Source organism: Gracilinanus agilis, chromosome X, assembly GCF_016433145.1.
Source record: "Gracilinanus agilis isolate LMUSP501 chromosome X, AgileGrace, whole genome shotgun sequence".
NCBI lineage: Eukaryota > Metazoa > Chordata > Mammalia > Didelphimorphia > Didelphidae > Gracilinanus > Gracilinanus agilis.
Genome location: NC_058136.1, coordinates 74,904,419 through 74,923,922, shown reverse-complemented (window position 1 = coordinate 74,923,922; position 19,504 = coordinate 74,904,419). Strand labels below are relative to the sequence as shown.

General features: G+C 44.8%; 1 long non-coding RNA gene across 1 annotated transcript; it reads left to right on the top strand.

The window, feature by feature from the left end:
• Nucleotides 1–915: 915 nt before the first annotated feature.
• Nucleotides 916–19,486, top strand: LOC123253418. The gene is made up of 3 exons (XR_006506609.1): nt 916–1,015; nt 1,852–1,954; nt 18,398–19,486. It is a non-coding gene; the product is annotated as an uncharacterized LOC123253418 (long non-coding RNA).
• The last annotated feature ends 18 nt before the right edge of the window (nt 19,487–19,504 follow it).

The following is a 19,504-nucleotide window of genomic DNA, read 5'->3' as shown; positions in this document are numbered from 1 at the left end:
CACCAGTCACCACTTCCAGCCCTGCAGGCTTCTGTTGAACAAGAGGCTGAGTCAGACTAGGTGACTTCCGAGGTTCATCCCGCACCCCCCTCCCAAAGGGCCACCATCTCTTTGAGCATTCCCCACCCAGCGGGCATTTGGGCTTTCGCCAGGTCACCCCTCCTCCAAAAATCCACATCTATGAACAGGAAGAAATTGTGTGTGTGTGTGTGTGTGTATGTTTGAGATAGAGTGTGTGTTGAGGGGGGGTGAAAGTGTAGCTGAGTGTGTTAGAGAGTGGATGTGAGTTGGGTAATTTCTTTCTTTTTTTAAACTCTCACCTTCCATCTTGGAGTCAATACTGGGTATCGGTTCCAAGGCAGAAGAGCAGTAAGGGTAGGCCATGGGGGTCAAGTGACTTGGCCAGGGTCACCCAGCTGGGAAGTGTCTGAGGGCAGATTTGAACCCAGGACCTCCCTTCTCTAGGCCTGGCTCTCCACCCACTGAGCCACCCAGCTGCCTCCTACAGGCACTCATCTTATTGAAAACGTTTGCTAAAATCCCCCCAAAGGGCCTCAGAAGGTCATCATTTATGCTAACTTCATTGAACTGTCTGGGACTTACAAGGGTGCCACCATCAAAGCCCAATCCTCAGAGAGGAGGTTTTCCTCCCAGACTCTGTGAGAGAGTGGGTGTGCGCCTGCGCCTGCGCCTGGCGGCTGGGTGTGCTCCAGCGGGAGAGTCCTCTTGGCTTGGCCGTGTCACGGGAGCGGAGGAAGGCGAGGAGGGGCAGCCCAGCCTGGCGCAGCCCCGCCCTGCGCATTGCAGACAGCCTTTGTCTCCGCCCCCTCTCGCCCTCCTCCTCCCCCTCCTCCTCCTTCTGCTCCAGCTCCAGCTCCAGCACCAGCTCGGCCTCTGGACGTCTGTCTCCCTGCGCCTACGGGACGGGGTGCCGGCTCCTGGCCGCTGCCGCTGCCGCTGCCGCGGGAAGGGCCTCTCGTGTTCGCCGAAGCCTCTGGCTTCCAAGCCTTCACCAGTAAGTGCGGGAAGGAGGGCAGGAGGGCGGCAGCCCCTGCCTGCCTGCATCCCGGGGAGAGGCGTCCCGGGGCCGGGGCCGGGGCCGGGGCAGGGCTGGCCGTGGGACTGGAGCTCCGGGGCAGGGGCGCAGGGAGGGCGGAGGTGGGAGGGGCCCCGGGCCCCTGACTCCCTGCCTGCCCGAGGGAGGGGGCGCTGACGACGTTGGGGCTCCACCGCCCTGGAAGAGCCCCGTCGGGGATGGAGGCCATCGCGGGGGAGGAGCGCTGGAAGGAGGGTGGGCGACCCCCCACGTCTGGGGCTCCCCTCGGGCCTTCTCGGGCCTGAGGCCTGGGGTTTGGGGCTGGGGGGCGGGCGGGGAGGGCTGCTGGTGTGCGCAGGCGCTTGGGGGAGGAGTAGGGAGGCTCACCCAGTGGGGCTGGGCAGGGAGAGGAGAGAGTCCACGACAGCAGCTCCTGCCCACGACCACCCCGCCCCCTCCGCCCATCCCTGGGTCATCCCCCCCCTCCCCAGCCTGGGCTGCAGCTGAGCGCCTGAACTAAGAGCGGGGGAAGCTCGGAGGCGGGGAGGCTCCCCTCCCTTCCTTTGCAGGTGAGGAAACTGAGGCCCAGAGAGGGCCCGGGGTGGAGGTGCCTCAGGCTTCGGGCAGGCGGGGGCGCTGCAGGCGGGGGTTCTGGCTAAAGTGCGCGGAGGAGCGACTCCGCAGTCAGGTAGCCAGCGAGGCGCATTCCCCATTCCGGGGCGCCTTTGCCACTGGGGGGGCGGGGGGCGGGGAGGCTCAGAAAGGTGAAATGACGGGGCCACGGCCACATCACCTTGTCCGCTTCCTGCTTACAGTTGGTGCTTCCTGGTGACTGAGCCCCACCGAGGGGGATCGCTTTACTGAAGAGCCCGCAGCTGGCAGAGGCAGGACTCCCAAGACGGGCCCTCTTCCAGCCCAGTAAGTTGTCTTGTAAATGGGATCTTCTCCGACTCCCAGGAAGAGGAAACTGAGGCCGGGAGAAGGGGTTTGGTGGCAAAGCTGGGACCAGACCCAGATCCCGACTCCAAGCCCAGAGGCTGTCCCGGAGCCATTTGGCCATCAGAGCACTCCAGAGGGAAGAGGGAGCCCTCGTCTAGAGGGGCCCCGTTAATTGGGGAGTAGCCGGACCCGTGATGGGCTGGGCACGTGATTAAGAGATGATGGCGGGAATGGCTTCTGCACGAGCCCGGGGAGACTTGCAGGCGGGAATGTTTTAATTTATGCCTCCCCAGACCTTTATTGAATGTAATTTTTATTGCATTATGATCTGGAAGGGGCACATTTCATAATTCTGCATTTCTGCATTGGATTGTGAGTTTTTAATGCCCAACTACATGGTCAGCTTCTGCGAACGTTCTATATAGGACCTTAAGAAAGGCGTATTCATTTTTCTCCAGATGTCTATCATGCACACCTTCAAACAATTCTGTTCAGCTTATTTATTTTATGGTTAGGTTTATCTAGCTCCAAAAGGGAAACGTTGAGCGTCCCTCATTAAAATAGTTTTACTCTTTCCTTGTATAACTCATTTAACTTTTCTTTTAAGAATCTAGATCTTTGGTTTTTTTTTTTTTTTAACTTGTGTTTTCATTAATTTTTTGAGTCACTCTTCCTTAAGAGATTTTGTTCTGGTCTTTTTTTTTCTTTCTCTCCCTTCCTTCCTTCCCTCCTTCTTTTCTTTTTCTTCCTTCCTTCCTTCCTCTCTTCTTTTCCTTCCTTCCTTCCTTCTTTCCTTCCTCCCTTCCCTTCCTTCCTCCCTTCCTCTCTCCTTCCCTCCCTCCTTCTTCCCCCCTCCCTCCTTCCTTCTCTCCCTTCCTCTCTCCCTCCCTCCCTATAGGTTCCAAGGCAGAATAACAGTAAGTGCTAGGCAATTGTGGTAAAGTGGCTTCCCCAGGGTCACACAGGTAAAAAGTGTCTGAAACCAGAGTTGAACTCAGCATCTCCTGTCTCTAGACTTAGTTCACTGGACCTATTTGCTGCTCCTATGGTTTCTCTCTGTTTTAAATCTCCCTCATTTCAGTGTCACATAAAATTTGTATCATAGAAGGAATTCTGTAGCGTCTCTTCCTATTTTTAAAAACATTTTCCCCGAGGTCACATGACTCTTATTGTCTCCCTCTTCTCTTCCCTCCCCCTCCCAGAATTGACAAGCAACTTCACTGGGTTATACATACACATATTATCACTCAAGTCCCATTTCCATATTATTCATTTTTGTAATTGGGTCATCTTTAAAAACCAAAGCCCAATGCGGGCAGCTGGGTAGCTCAGTGGATTGAGAGTCAGGCCTAGAGACAGGAGGTCCTAGGTTCAAATCCGGCCTCAGACACTTCCCAGCTGTGTGACCCTGGGTAAGTCACTTGACCCCCATTGCCTACCCTTGCCAATCTTCCACATATAAGTCAATACACAGAAGTTAAGGGTTTAAAAAAAATTAGAAAAAAAAATATTAAGAAAAAAAAAAAACCAAAGCCCAAGTCATGTACCCATTCAAACAAGTGATAAGTCACATGTTTTCTTCTGGACTTCTCCTCCCACAGTTCTTTCTCCAGATGCAGATGGCATTGCTTCTCATAAGTGCCTCAGGGTTATTCTGGATCATCGCACTGCTTGCAGTAGCAGAGTCAATCACAGTAGCAGAGTCAATCACATCTGATAATCCCACAATGTTTCAGTTGCTATGTACAATAGTCTCCTGGTTCTGCTTATTTCTCTCTGTATCAGATCATGGAAGTCTTTCCAGTTCTTATAGAAATCAAGCAGTTCATCATTCCTTATAGCACAATCGTATTCCATCACCATCATAGACCACAGTTTGTTCGGCCATTCTCCAATTGAGGGCTTGCCCCCTCATTCTCCAATTCTTTGCCACCACAAAAAGCACAGCGATAAATATTTTGGTACAAACAGAACCTTTCCCATTATTTTTTTTTTATCTCTTTGGGATACAAACCTAGTAAGTGGTATTCCTGGATCATTCTTTTAGCACCCTTTGGGCATAATTCTAAATTGGCTTCCAGAATGGTTGGATCGATTCACAACTCCACCAACAATGTATTAGTGTCCCAATTTTGCAACATCCCCTCCAACATTTATTTTCCTCCTTTACTGTCATATTGGCCTCTTCCTATTTTCAAAATGGTTATGTTATAAAAAATTATTTTTTCTTTATATGTTTGATGACATTTTCTCAAATAAAGTTCTGGGTCTTTTTTTCTCCTTTGAAATTAAAATTTATATTTCAAATTTCACAAAGCCAAATAAAATGAGCATTTCTATATATAAAGAAAAGAAGATTACACAGAAATTTAATCACAGGGCAGCTAGGTGACTTAGTAGATTGAGAATTAGACCTGGAGATGGGAGATCCTGGGTTCAAATCTGGCCTCAGACACTTCCTAGCTGGGTGACCCTGGGCAAGTCACTTGACCCCATTGCCTAGGCCTTACCACTCTTCTGCCTTGAAACCAATGCACAGTATTGATTCTAAGATGGAAGGTAAGAGTTTTATAAATAAAGAAATGAAATCACAAATCTCTTCTATGTTTAACTTATTTTTCTTCGTATCTACATAATAAATCCCATCCACAAGTGTCCCAGCCCTTCCCCACCCTCCCTGCATCACAGAAGATATCATCCAGGAGACCAAAAAGTTCATACAAATTAAGTCTTATCATGTTTCCACCTTTCAGTTCACAACTGGAGTTAATATCCCAAAATGTATTCTTTCCTTATTAATTCTGTAGCTGTGTATCATGTTCTCTTGGTTCTATTCATTTCCCTATTCATTATCCCATATAGTTCTTTCCAAGTTTTTTATAAAATTGTCTTACTCATCTTTGAGATTTAATGTGTGGCTTTTCCTGAGATTAGGTTATTTAAATTTTCTAAAGTGTCCTGTTAATATAGATATTTTAGACTTCTGTTTCATTTAAGTTATTGATTTTCTTGGCTAAGAACTGGGTATGATTTCTAATATTTTCATCCAATTCATTTGTTTTCATTTTTCATACTTGTAACTTTGTTTAGAAATTCAATTATCTAATAGTTTACATATAATTACATAAAATTACAGTTTATTTTAAAATTTGATTTACTCTCACTTTTGTTAATTTTTTATTTTTAGAACTTTTTTTCATGTTTGATTGTGTTTTTTAGAAACTGTTGGTTTTACAGATTTTCTTGGTTGCGTGTCAAATTGATTTATCTCTTCTTTCTCCTTTTTGCAATAAATGCACTTAATTTTTTAAAAAATAACAGAATTTGGATGCTATACAATTTGATGCATATCAGGACTGATATAGAAAGATAACCATTATCAATGTTACCTTTTAGCAAGATGTAGTTTCCCTGCTTGTCGCTTTTATTTGGTTCTGTTTTTGCTTTTGCTTTCTCTGAAATGATGACTGCTACCCCTGCCTTTTTTTATTCCAGCTGAAGCATAATAAAATCTGTGCCAGCCCCTATTTTAAATCTGTGTGTATCTTTCCATTTCAGAGGTATTTCTTTTCAACAACATATTGTTGGATTCTGGTTTCTAATCCATTCTGCTATCTGCTTCTGTTTTATGAAGGAGTTCATCCCATTCCCATTCACAATTATGATTCCTAATTTGCTCGTTGCCTTCTAGCCTCTTTCTTTCTATTTATTTTTCCCTCTTTCCTCTACCTTCTCAAAAGTCTGTTTTGCTTCTGGCTGCTGCCTCCCTTCTATACCCAGATGTGTGTATATGGATTCTTCTCTCTTTGAACCAGTTCAGATGAGAGTGAGGTTCAATCATTGCCTGCCCCCTACTTCTCTTTCTACTATAAAAGCTTTTTCTTACATGCTTTTTTTATGTGAAATAATTTGCACCATTCTTCCTCTCTCCTCCCTCTTTCTTGCCCATCCATTTTTTTGAGATCATAGTCAACTCATGCTGGTACCCTCTGTTGATATAGATTACTTCCAACTGCCCAATGATAAAGTTCTTAGGAGTTAAATGCATCATCTTCCCATATAGTAATGTAAATAGTTCTTTAAGAGTTTTCTTTCGTGTTTACCTTTTTTATGCTTCTCTTGAGTTGTATTTAAAAATAATATTTTTCTATTCAATTCTGGTCTTTTCTTCAGGAATGCTTAAAAGTCCTTTATTTCATTAAATATTCATTTTCTCCCTGAAGGATTCTACTCAGTTTTGCTGAATAGGTTATTCTTCATTAAAATCTTAGTTCCTTTTGCCTTCCAGAATATCTTATTCCAGGCAAATTTGCTCCTTATCTTCTGATTAGATTTAACTAGGTTTGAGAAGGGCAAATTGAGATTCTCTACTGTTAAATTTTTCCTATTTCCTCCAGTAACTCACTTAACTTTTCATTTAAGATTTTAAATGTTATTCCTTTGGATTCCATATATGTTCATTGTTGTTAGTAAGTTACTTTTTGTTTGCTTATGCTTCCATCTTCTTGACTTGATTTTATGCGAGTGCTGGCCTCCATATGCTTCTTGGTTATGTTGGGCTTAACCTCCCATCGTCATATATCCTTCTGCTGCTTTCACAGCTCCAAGTGGGGCCTACAAGCTTTTAATGCTCCCAGGGAATGGAACCATGTAGAATTCTGTTCACCGCCCTCTTCATCTGTGTTCTGCAAGTTCCTAACTTAGGTTTGGGTCTGTTGGTTTTTTCCTGGTTGGTAGTTTCTGCAGACTCCTGTTGGATTCTGTCCTTGTTAGTTCCTTGGGAGGCTCTGCAGGTTGAGAACAACTGTTCCATTTGTGACTCCTGCCCTGATTCTTCCTTTTGACACTTATGTACTAAGATAAAGGCTAGAACTAAGTCGCCACTCTGCTCCTGAGATCCGAGCCATCCTACTGCTTTTCCAGAAGTATTTTCCTACTACTTAGCTAGGGCCCAAGGTCATAACTACTTCTTACCATTCTTACCATATCTGAGACCCAGGACTGAATAGTGGGTGAAAGCTGCCAGATGGCTCCCATTCCTATACCCTACCCAGGCTTGGTTCCAGGATCCTGGGACCTCTTTCTGTCCTGGTGTTTTGTACCCTGTTGCCGTTCCTCAGATCTCTTCCCATACCTGTGCACTGGGATGTTCCATGCCCTTAGGTCTCCAACTCTAATGGCTGTAGACTTCTCTGTTTGACTGCATAAGCAGCCATGAGCTGGAAAAATGATTATTACCTTTTCTTGGCTTTCTAGGTTAAATTTGGTCCTGGTACATTTTCTAGATTGTTGTGGACTAAGTGTGCCGAGAGAGTTAGGTAAAAATGCTTCCTCTCACTCTACCATCTTGACTCTGCCTGCTTAGTTTATTTGACTTCAGCTTTTACCCTGTCTCGTTGTGTACTTTTAGAAAGAAATCTTTTAATATTCTTTCACTTATTGTTTTTAATGCCTTAGTTGTCTTTTTCTTTATTTTTTTCCCCCTAATATTTCATTATCTACTTCTTCCTTGTATTTCTGTTGTCTGGAGTGTATCAGAAGGAAACAATCTGTTCAGTTCTGATTTTCTTTCTAGGAATGTTTTGAATGTTTCTTTTATTGAGCTTCCTTTTTTTCCCCCAAAACTTATCTATTTATTTGTTTGTTTGTTTGTTTGTTTGTTTTGGGTGTTTTCCCATGGTTACATGATTCATATTCTTTCCCTCCCCCCCTTCTGTAGCCAAGGAGCAATTCAACTGGGTTTTACATGTCATTAATCAAGACCTATTTCCATATTATTAATATTTGCAATAGAGTGATCATTTAGAGTCTAGAGCCCCAATCATATCCCCATGAACCATGTGATCAAGGAAATGTTTTTTCTTCTGTGTTTCTACTCCCACAGTCCTTTCTCTGGATGTGGATTCATTTTTTTTCCATGAATAGTTAAGCTTAGGTTTGCAGGGCAAGTCACCTGGGGCTACAGCCCCACCTGAACTTCCTTTGCTCTTTGAAATGCACTATCCAGAGTTGTGGAACCTTTAAGGAGTCCCTCCTTTGGCCTTTTGGCCCAGCTCTCAATTCACTGAGCTATCTAGCCGCCCCCTTCTTTTTTGTTTAATTGCATTTAACAATTGCATGAGGCAGACCAATAGAAGATGGAGAAAAAGAAGAAGGAGAGAGAGCAGGCCTGGGAAAAGGCTACTGAGGATACAGGGCATTATTTTGCATGGTACGAGAAGAGCACTATTAGCTGGAAGTGAATATAAGCCTGGGCACTTGGAACCTTAGGGGTCTGGCTGAGGTATGGAAGAAATGCTTCATCTGCACTGAATTTGCCCTTTGCCTAAATGTACCTTTTGGATTCTCCCTTAGACATACTTTATTCCCTTCCTCTTCCACAGCCCCCCACGCTGACCCTCCATTCCCAACTCTCTTCTCAATGGCTAGCTGCTCGGCTGGCCTCTCCACAATGGGAATTCCTCCTTTATTATGATGACTGATTTTTGCTCAGGAGAAGTTGAGGTGAATTTTGTTCCATTCTGAAAGGAGAGGACAGGAGGAACAAGGACACGGAGGGAAGGTCCAAAACTACCGCATTATCGCCAATTACTTTGGCCTTCAAGGCTGTATGAAGCCCCCAAGAGGGGCTTCATTCACAACATTGCTATATTAAACTCCGCCTTCCCTCAACCTAATCCTGGGGCTGCAAGCAGTGGAGTCAAAGCCTTTCTCCCCTTCCCCAGCACTTCTCTACTCTGGACAGTTCAGCAGACCTTGGGAAAGTGGGACTTCCTGTCAGAAAGCCCAGTGGCCAAGTTTGCAAAGTTTAGGAAGGACTATTTGGAAGGCAATCCAATATGGCTGCTTGGGTCATAGATGGAAAGGATGCTTTTTTTTTTTTTTTAACCTTTGCTTTCCATCTTAGAATCAATACGGTGTATTGGTTCCAAGGCAAAAGAGCAGTAAGGGCTGGGCAATGGGGGTCAAGTGACTTGCCCAGGGTCACACAGGTAGGTAGAAAGTATCTGAGGTCAGATTTGAACCCAGGACTTCTCCTCTCTGGGCCTGGTTCTCAACTGAGCCACCCAGCTGCCCCCATGCATTTCTGATAGTTTGAATGCCAAACCACACTGAGGTAGTTTCCTCTAAATTGGATTAGCTGACAGGTTTCAGAAGGGCCTGCTTTAGCCCCAAGGACCTTGCCTTCAGGTGGGGCCCAGGATTAGAGCCAGCCCACCCCCTATCTTCAGCTGCAAGGAGGGCCTTCTCTCCTGCACTTCTACCTACTCTGTGTACATCCTGGGCATGCCTGGAATTTTTTAGTGTTGTCTCCTCTACTTGGAGGCAAGCCACTGAAGGGAAGGGATTCTTTGGGTTTTTCTTGGTGTAAGAGTATAGATTGACTGACTCAAGGCAACCCATCCCAGTGAAAGTCAGTGATAACATTCTAAACCCAATATATTATTCAGTTAATAGCATCTATGGACTCTTCACGTATTTAGTCCTTCAGTCCCACTGACTCTGCAGGCCTTTCTATTCCCCCCTTTTCCTTAAGAGTCTATTCAAGTTAATGTTCTTTATTTTCATGACACTATCTGTCCATCTCATCCTCTTCTACCTTCTTCTTCCTTTGCCTTCAGTCTTTCCCAGCATTGAGTCTTCTCCTGTCTTCTCATTATGTGTCCAAAGTATTTAAATTTCATTTTCATTATTTGACCTTCAGCAAATAATCTGAATTAATTTAAGTCCTGACTGGTTTGATCCAGTTCAAGGGACTCTCAAAAGTCTTCAGCACCACAATTTGAAAAAGTGTCAATTCTGTGGCACACAACTTTCCTTATAGTCCAACTTCCACAGATACATATTGCTACTGGAAAAACCATAGCATTGACTATATAGATCTTTGTTGGAAAACTGTCGTCTCTGTTTCTTGGTATGCTGTTCAGATTTGTCATAGCTTACTTTCCAAGGAGCATCTTTTAATTGTTGTTCAGTCACGTCTGATTCTTCATGATCTCACTCGGAGTTTTCTTGGCAGATACTGGAGTGGTTTATTTACCCTTTTCTTCTCTAGCTCATTTTACAGATGAGGAACTGAGCCAAACAGGTTTAAGTGAGTCGCTCACACAGCTAGAAAGTGTCTCGAGGCCAGATTTGAACTCCTGAAGAGGAGTCTTCCTGACTTTAGGCTCAGCACTCTATCCTCTATGCCACTTAGCTGCCCCATGTTGTTTTTTTTTTAAACCCTTATCTTCCATCTTGAAGTCAGTACTGTGTATTGGCTCCAAGGCAGAAGAGTGGGAAGGGCTAGGCCATGGGGGTCAAGTGACTTGCCCAGGGTCACACAGCTGGGAAGCGTCTGAGGCCAGATTGAGCTACCCAGCTGCCTCCTTGCCCCATGTTGTTTTGACAAAAACCTTGATACAGCGTTCCAGGGGAGCTAATCTGTCTGTTAGCCGAAGGCTTTAGGTACACCTTGGCTGTGTGAGGATCATGTAGAAAGGAGAAGTTACTCCAGCTAGACCCCAGAGGAAGGGTTAAAGAGGAGGAGCTGAACTGTAGTCCTATCCCTGGCCTTGGCCTTTTGTCTCCTGCCGTCACCATCCTTTTCCTACAGTACTACTTGAGGGAACTTGGAAAGATCTGGGAGGTTGGTATTACTCCTCGGCATCTGAGTAGCATCCTTAGCACAGTTGATTCTCATATCTGTATCTTGAGCCAAGGACAGGCTGAGTGTATTGAACAAAGCAGATTCAGAGTCTTCCAAAGAGCCCTGTGGTAAAGCTTTAGGCAGGCACACACCACACAAGTCACTGCTCTTTGACTCTGGGAACACTATCTCTGGGAAAGATACCAATTATGGAAATTCTCACCGATTTCCATTGGTTACATAGAGGCTTGGGAAAAAGGATGTAGCCATGGGCTAGAATACCTAGGACCTGCCTAGGTATAAGAAGAGAAACTCAGAAGACAAAAGAGAGTGCTTCAGGCCTATCTAGTCATGGGTGGGAGGGGTTCCGTTCTTGAAGACAAATTGATCAGGGACAAGGGTCTTTTTGGGGTTTTGAAATTGTTGTCAGAAGAGATTTTTGTACATTTGCATCATCTGCTACCCTACTCAATACCTTTTAGAAAGCTGATCAGTTCAGGATGACTAACTCTTATCAATTGATGGTACTGCTGGTGGGAAGGGCACTGCTGGGGGCTTGTGAGCTCTGCAGCCTTAGGATGATATCCTTCCATCAGCTCAAGCCGAAGCTTTGACTCCTAAGGGCTGGAAGCAGCCAGGCTCTGCGGCCCCAGAGTTGAGATCGGAGCCTCTGGGCACTGGCCACCTTTGGTCTGAAGAACTTAGCCCAGAGCCTGGTAAACAGGAAGAGCTTCATGAATGTATCTTGACTGATGACCTCACTGACAACTAACTGCATGTGGAAATGCTAGGTGCTGATTGGAAAACTTGTTCACTGGACCTACAGCAAGCATTCAAGCTTTCTAGGCAGGAGACGAGTTCAGGACAATAAGAAGAGTTCAGTGTGTTATTCCAGCCACGCTTAAGCTGGGACAGATGAAGAAGATGCTTCACCAGCAGCGAGCAAGGCGAGCCTGCAGTGGCCAGGCAGCTGATGCAGAGAAGACCTAGGATGACTCCATAGTCAAGGCTGTGGCCTTCTGTATTGTTTTCTTTTTAAAATTTGTTTTGCTTTGCTGTTATTTGACTCATTTTGTAAGACGAGGGCCCTTTACCATTTTTTGGTATCATGTTCTATGGGTCCCTTTTTCATAATAATATTTTGAAATGCATCAGATAAAACATAAGATTTGCAGAATAAGACCATTGCAAGAATGATGTAAATTAACTTTTTCCTTTCTTTTTAAATAAAATTTTATCGATGTCTTCTATTTCTTACATTATCATAGTGATCTCAAGTATCCTTTCCCAAAGATCCATCCCATATAATAAATAGCCTTTTTTAAAGAGAAAAAAATCAGCGCCATTGATAGTTACATCAAAAAAGTCTAAAAACTTGGGCAATGTGTAACACTTATAGACATCTCACTTCCACAAAGGGGTAGATTGGGATTGTCTTTTCATATCTTTTCATTTCAGTCATGTTTGAACTTCATAATAATTTTGCTGTATTCACTTTGCTGTCTCATTGTTTTTTCCATTTACATTACTGTAATTAATCATAGTGTCTATTGTTTACTTGGTTCTTCTTACTTCTCTTTGTATCACTTCATAGAAATCTTCCTATGTTTCTCCAAATCTGTCACATACTGCATTTCTTTTCTTTTCTCTTCTTTTTTTATACCCTTATCTTCCATCTTGGAATCAATACTGTGTATTGGTTCCAAGGCAGAAGAGTGGTAAAGATAGGCAATGGGAGTCAAGTGACTTGCCCAGGGTCACACAGCTAGGAAGTGTCTGAGACCAGATCTGAACCTGGAACCTCCCATCTAAGGGCCTGGCTCTCAATCCACTCAGCCACCTAGGTGCCCCCACATACTATGTTTCTTACAATCCAGTAATATTCCATTGCATTCGCAATTTATTTAGCCATTCCCCAATGAATGGTTATCTACTTGTTTTTAGTTCTTAGCTATCACAAAAAATGCCTCTTTAATTTTTTTTAAAGCATATGAAGACTTTCTTCTTATCAATTTCTTTTCTTGGAACATAAGGCTAGCAATGGGAGTCTCTGGTTCAAAGGGCATTGACATCTTAGTTCCTTTATTTGCAAAATGCCAAATTGCTTTCCAAAGTGATAGTATCGTTTCAGAGTCCCCCCAACAGTGTAATCCGTGTGCCTATCCTTCCACAGCCCCTCCGATATTGACTTTTCCCATTTTTTGTCGTCTTTGACAATTTGCAGGGTGTGGGGTGAAACCTCAGGATTGTTTTGGTTTGTGTTTCTCTTATTGGTCATTTTGAGCACGTTGCCCCCATGCACTTATGAATACTTTGCAATTCTTCTTTTAAAAAGATTTTCACATCCTTTGACATCTGTTGGGGAATGGCTATGAAGTCATACATGTTTAGTATTTTATATATGTATGACACATACATGTATATTTATACATGGCTGGATCTGGAATAAGGAAGTCCTGAGTTCAAATCTGGCCTCATACTTCTTAGCTGTGTTGTCCTGGGCAAGTCACTTAACCACTGATTGCCTGACAAAAGGATCTGCTGGAGGAGGATAGTGATGGTCTATGGGGTCAGGAAGAATTGGATGTGATTGAATAATAACATACACGTACACACACACTCACACACCTATATCTATGCATGTTGGCTACCAAACCCTTATCAGAGAAGTTGAATACAAATATTTTTTCCCCGCTCCACTATTTCCTTCTTATCCTAGGAACATTAATGCTGACTGTGCTGAAGCTTTTCAGTTTCCTGTAATTAAAGGAATTAATTTATAGGTCTCAATCCTATGAAATCAGTCTCACATGAGAAATAAGTGATTCGCATGATATTAATATGTAATGGGCTTATTAATTTCATCATTTTAAAAAAGTAAACCCTTACCTTCCATCATAGAATCAATACTGTGAATTGGTTTCAAGGCCGAAGAGCAGTAAGGACTAGGCAATGAGGGTTAAGTGACTTGTCCCAGGTCACACGGCTAGGAAGTATCTGAGGTCCGATTTGAACCCAGGACCTCCCTGTCTCCAGGCCTAGCTCTCTATCCTAAGCATCTAGCTTCCCCCTATTAATGTCATCTTAAAATGGGTTTATAAATGCAAATCAGTTTAGTTTCTAAAGTTTTAAATATCCCTTAGTAGTATATAAACCACATTGAAAAAGGTCTCTCTGTGTTCTCAATACTTTTACAATTGTAAAGAGATTTGGGGCACACCTACCATACTGCACTTCCCCAGGTCACCCTGAGGCACCAAGTCTGCAAAACATCCTGAAAACAATTGGAATTTCAGAATAATTTTGCATTTCTCCTCCTCCACCACCACTTCTGCTTGAGTCACGCAGAGGAAACATTTTGGGCTTCAGCCAGGTGTGAGGAAATCCAGGGAAGGATGCTAAGATGCTTCCTCTATATTGGGCAGCTTTAAGGAGAGAGGAATCAAGGGAATCCACGGGCCAATGGGGAAGCACCTAGAAACTAGTTCATCCAAACTTCATGAACAGCTCGACGAGCTCATGCCCAAGGTGGAGGGGCTTCAGTTATTTTTCAGTTGTGTCTGACTCTGTGACCTCACTTGGGTTTTCTTGGCAAAGATACAGGAGTGGTTTGACAATTCCTTCTCTAGCCACTTGCCCAGGATCACATTGCTAGGAAGTCTGTGAGGTCAGTTTTGAACTCGGGTCCTCCTGGCTCCATCCTCCAGCCAGTGCAGTGCTACCAAGTAGCCCAACAGGGAGGGCACATCCCCATTGCTATTGTGACAAGAACAAGGTCACCACAGACCGCTCTGCCCATCTCTTTACGTACGTGATCCTGTCCCATACCTGCCCCCCAGCACCATTAGAGCCCCAGCAGCAGCCTCTCATGTATCCACTGCCAGGTTGCCAGGCTTGACTTCTCCACCTCACTCTTCCCACGTCCCCAGTCAGATGCCGATCTTGTCCTTTCTTACATCGTGTCTCTCTTCTCCATGTCTTCTTTCCATTTGTGTGGCCACCACCCAGGTTCGGTCATGTCTTCTTGCTTGGACCCTTGCGGTGGCCTTCTAACTGGTCTTCGTGCCTCAGAGCTCTTCCTACGCCATCCATCCTCCCCTCAGCTCCAAAACAACTCGCACCCCCAGTAATTTGCTGTGTCTCCCTATTCATTATCTCTGGGATTCAATAGAATCTGGACTCTGCCATGGTTAGCGTTCTTCAGACGCTGGCCCGTTCCGCCCTTCCGGGTCGTGAAAGCTTCTCGTCATTCCTCACGTGTGACACCAGCCACGTCCTTTATGCCGGGTGTCCCCCTTCCTGAGCTGCTCTGCCTCCTCCCCTCTGCTCTCTAGCATTCCTCACTGGCTCTGGACAGAAAGGCCGTCATTAAGCAGGAGTCCTTTCCTGGTTCCCCTTAGCTCTGCCCCATCCACTTGAGGCCTCTCCTCCAAGTTGGCCTCCTTCCGTTCTGTATGCACTTTTTAAGCGTTCCCTTCCGTCTGAGGGTCACTACTTTGCATCGGGGCCAAAGCAGACGCAGCAAGGGCTAGGCATTGGGGAGCAGTTAGGTGATTTGCCCAGGGGTCACCCAGCTAGGAAGTATATCTGCAGAGAGCGCTGGAGGCCATCACCTAGCTGGCCTGCCGAAGGTATTTTGATAAGAGAACTTCTGGCTTAACTGCCCTCCTTTCCTTAAGATGAGCACATGCTAGAGTGCAAAATCAAGTTCGACATATCCACTCCAGCTCTGGTGGTGTTAACATTTCCTTGGTTTACCCGCTATGGAGCTTCTCCTTCTGCCCCTGGTGTTTTAACGTGTAAATAAACATCTTCTCCAGTAGCTCTTCTATATTCCCTTGTATCCCACCTGCTTCTCCTGCAACCTCTGTGATGGTAGCTTAGAACTGATGCTGGGGGCTAACTGCCCGATGGGTAGATGCTCAGTGGGGTCTGTCCTCTGAGCGCAAGAACTGCAGGTTCCTCCTCTGTTTGCACTCTTGATTGGTCTTTGGCAGCGGTGCCTGGACAATGTCCTCCTGGACACTTTTGTCACAGTCTCTTATGCGTATCTCTCTTGTAAATACACGTTGCTTCTGCCCTTGCAGGTTGTAACCGAGATTATAAGCACTCTGTGTACTAGAGATCTAGCTTTTGCGTTTCTTCCCTATTTTCCAGCTAAGAATCTATGTTTTATGGTGCGTGTCTTTTCATTCGGCGATTCCAGCCACATCTGTATCCCAAAGAAACTTGTTGATTCCTTTTCAATCAATTCATTCATGATTTAGAATATTTTTCCATGGTTACATGATTCTGGATTTTTCCCACCCTCTTCCCTCCCCCCTCCCGGGGCTGACAGGCGATTCCATTGTATTATACATGTATCACTGTTCAAAACCTATTTCCATGTTATCAATATTTGCAGCAATCATTCAGAGTCATAATTCCCAATCATATCCCCATGGAACCATGAGGTCACTCATAGTTTTTCTTCTGTTGCCATTTCTGCTCCCACAGTTCTTTGTCTGCATGTGGGTAGCGCTCTTTCTTATAAGTTCCTCTGGATTGTCCTGGGTCATTGCATTGCTGCTAGTACAAAAGTCCATTACATGTGATTGTGCCCTAATGTTTCAGTCTCTGTGTACAATATTCTCCTGGTTCTGCTCCTTTCTCTCTGCATCTCTTCCTGGAGGTCTTTCCAGTTCACATAGAAATCCTCCAGTTCATCATTCCTTACAGGATAATAGTGTTCCATCACCATCAGATACCATAATTTGTTCAGCCATTCCCCAATCGAAGGGCATCCCCCCATTCTCCAATTTTTTGCCACTGCAAAGAGCACGGCTATAAATATTTTTGTGCAAGTATTTTCCCCCCTATGATCTCTTTGGGGTGCAAACCTAGTAGTAGTATTGCTGGGTGAAAGGGCAGACAGTCTTTTAAAGCCCTTTGGGCATAGTTCCAAATTGCCCTCCAGAATGGTTGGATCAATTCACAACTCCACCAGCAATGCATTAGTGTCCCAATTTTGCCACATCCCCTCCAACATTTATTACTTTCCTTTGCTGTCATATTGGCCAGTCTGCTAGGTGTGATGTGGTGCCTCAGAGTTGTTTTGATTTGCATTTCTCTAATTATAAGAGATTTAGAACACTTTCTCATGTGCTTATTGATAGTTTTCATTTCTTTATCTGAAAACTACCTATTTTGTGTCCCTTGGCTTGACTTTTTTGTTCAATTGGCTTAGCTCCTTATAAATTTGAGAAATTAGACCTTTGTCTGAGGTTTTTGTTATAAAGTTTTTTCCCCCAATTTGTTGCTTCCCTTCTAATTTTGGTTCCATTGGTTTTGTTTGTACAGAACCTTTTTAATTTAATGTAATTGTGTTTCTTCCTTGAAAGAGATAATGATCCCAGAGGATGGAGGGGTAAGCAATGATAATTGAAGCAATGACTCTTGAATACTTGACGTGAATCTGGGAAAGGAAGCTATCATGAAAGTGTAATTGCCTAATCCATACATCATTGTGGAGATGGGAGAGTCATACTAAAGCTATTCCAGAATTCACCAGCTTGCCAAATTTGACTTTGGAGGCCAATGGGAATTGGAAGCCAGAAGGGTTTTATTCTGTGTCTCTCGCCACAATGGAGGAAGTACCAGTAGCAGAGAGGAGCCACCTTTCATTTCTAGATGCTGATTCCCTTGTCTTTCTGGGATTCTGGTAGGACTCCCTTGCACAGGTTTTGTATCCCCCATCCCCGGGATGCAGTCCACCCTCCTCACTGTTTATCACAATTCCTAATTTCCTCAAAAGCTGCCTTCTCTGTGAGACCTTTCCTTGTCTCCTTAGGTGTTAGAGAAAGGTGTTCTCTTGTGACTTTGATATAAATTGTGTCCTTTATTCCTTTTGAAAACTCATTTTGGTTGGTATCAGTCCCACCCTTTGACTGGGTGCACGTGTGTCTGTCCTATGGGAGAATGCCAGAGACCTCGTGGCTCCCTGGAGTCCTGGGAGAGGCTGGCCTCTAGTCTTGCGGACTTTGGCATCTGGAAGACTGGGCTCTGTCCTGGACTGTGGTCAGGTCTGTCTAACCAGAGAAAATTGAGAGAAGAGACATCACCAGGGGTTTTAAGAGAGAGATGAGAGGAAGCATAGCTGTCTCTTGGGCTCGAGACTGCCTCTTTTCACTAGCGAATGGAAGCAAGGGCATCAAAACTAAGACTAGTTCAGCAGGGCCAGGCCATCATGTGACTCTCCCATGGGAAGGGAATTCCCCTCCCTTTGTTTTATGTCATCAATCAGAGACCTGGAGGTCATTTACCATTGAGATGTGCAGGCATAGACAGGCCTTCAGAGAAAGGAAGTTGAAACCAACAAGACAGGAAACTGATCCCACAGGCACTGCCCTACTGGGCAATGCCAGGCAAATTAAGGAACTATGATTGGTTCCTGAGATGTGATGTGGGAGAAAACTGCTTATAAGCTGACACCAAGAGTCTGTTCTCTCTCACACTCTCCTGGCTGCAGATTGGAACCTGAGGGATCCCCTGTTGGTGGAGAACTTCATTCCATCAGAATGGCACATAGGGTGGTAGGCTAGGCAACTCCCTGACTCTTTCCTACATTTCCCTCTCTTTGCTATCCCTACTTTGATGTAATAAAGCTACTAAAGCAACTAGCAACCTCATCATTTAATTTTAACTATTATACTAATAAATTATTATAAGTTAATATAGTGACCAGAGAATTTTAACCCGTAACACTCATCTCCATTTAACGTGCATTTGCTTTATATTTTGTCTCTCGCCAGCCTTAGGGAAGAAGAGGAGCAAGAACTTCCTCTGATCATCTGCCTCCCATCTCCCCTGAGGGAAGGCTGTTTGGGGCTGGTGGTTCTGCTTCCACCCCTCCTCCTGACAGACTGATCTCCTGTTGGTGTTGTGCAGAACCATTGCCCTGAAGAGGAGCAGCCTTCTCTGACTGCAGGACTTCCAACTCCTGCTGCACCACCTTCTGAATTACTCCAGTCTTTTGACAGAAGAAAAGTAGTGAAATGGGGCCTCCCATCTGACTGTCTGATTGTGCCTTCCATTTTCTGCTTTACTTGTCATTTTGCCTCATCTCCAGCTTTCTCTGAGAAGAGGAGTGGTGCCTTCCCTTCAATAATGAACATTCCCACATCTGGTCACACTTTACAAATCCCCGTGATTCTGAACCCCTGTAGGTCTGTGTCCAAACCCCATTCTCCGTCCCCCACTACCCGATTCCTTATTTCCATCCCCCTCAACCCTTCCATCCCAAAGTCCCAACCAAATACTGCCCCTTCTACTGTAACCTCTGGAATGCCTGTTCCATAGGCAACAAGTATCCCTTTATCCTAAATCCCTTCCTCTCCCACTCCCTCCATCTTCTAGTTATCACTGAAACATGGCTCCCCTGCTGATGACACAATGTCCTTGGCTACTCTTTACGTACTGGCTGTACTTTAATGCATTCCCCTTGGCACACTGGTCGTGGCAGGGGAATTGGAATACCCCATTGCCACTTTCAGGTTTCCCCTTCCTCCATCACTCAGAAACCTCTCCTCCTGTGAGGTTCCTGCAACTCATCCCTTGCACCCAATCACAGTCCTGGTAGCTGTTGTCTACGGACCTCCAGGTCACTCCCCTTCCTTCCTCAGTGAATTCAGTTTTGTCTCCCAGTTTTTCTGGCCTCCCCAACTCCTGCTGTCATACTGGTAGACTTCACCATATGTATTGACTTTCCATCAATCACCCTGTTCACTCAGTTCCTCAACCTTTATTAATTCTCCTGACCGACCAGCTCTTAGTCACATACAAAGATGGTCATACCGTTGACCTACCCACAAATGTATGACCGCCCCATTCAAGAATTCTGGGATCCCCTTATGTGACCA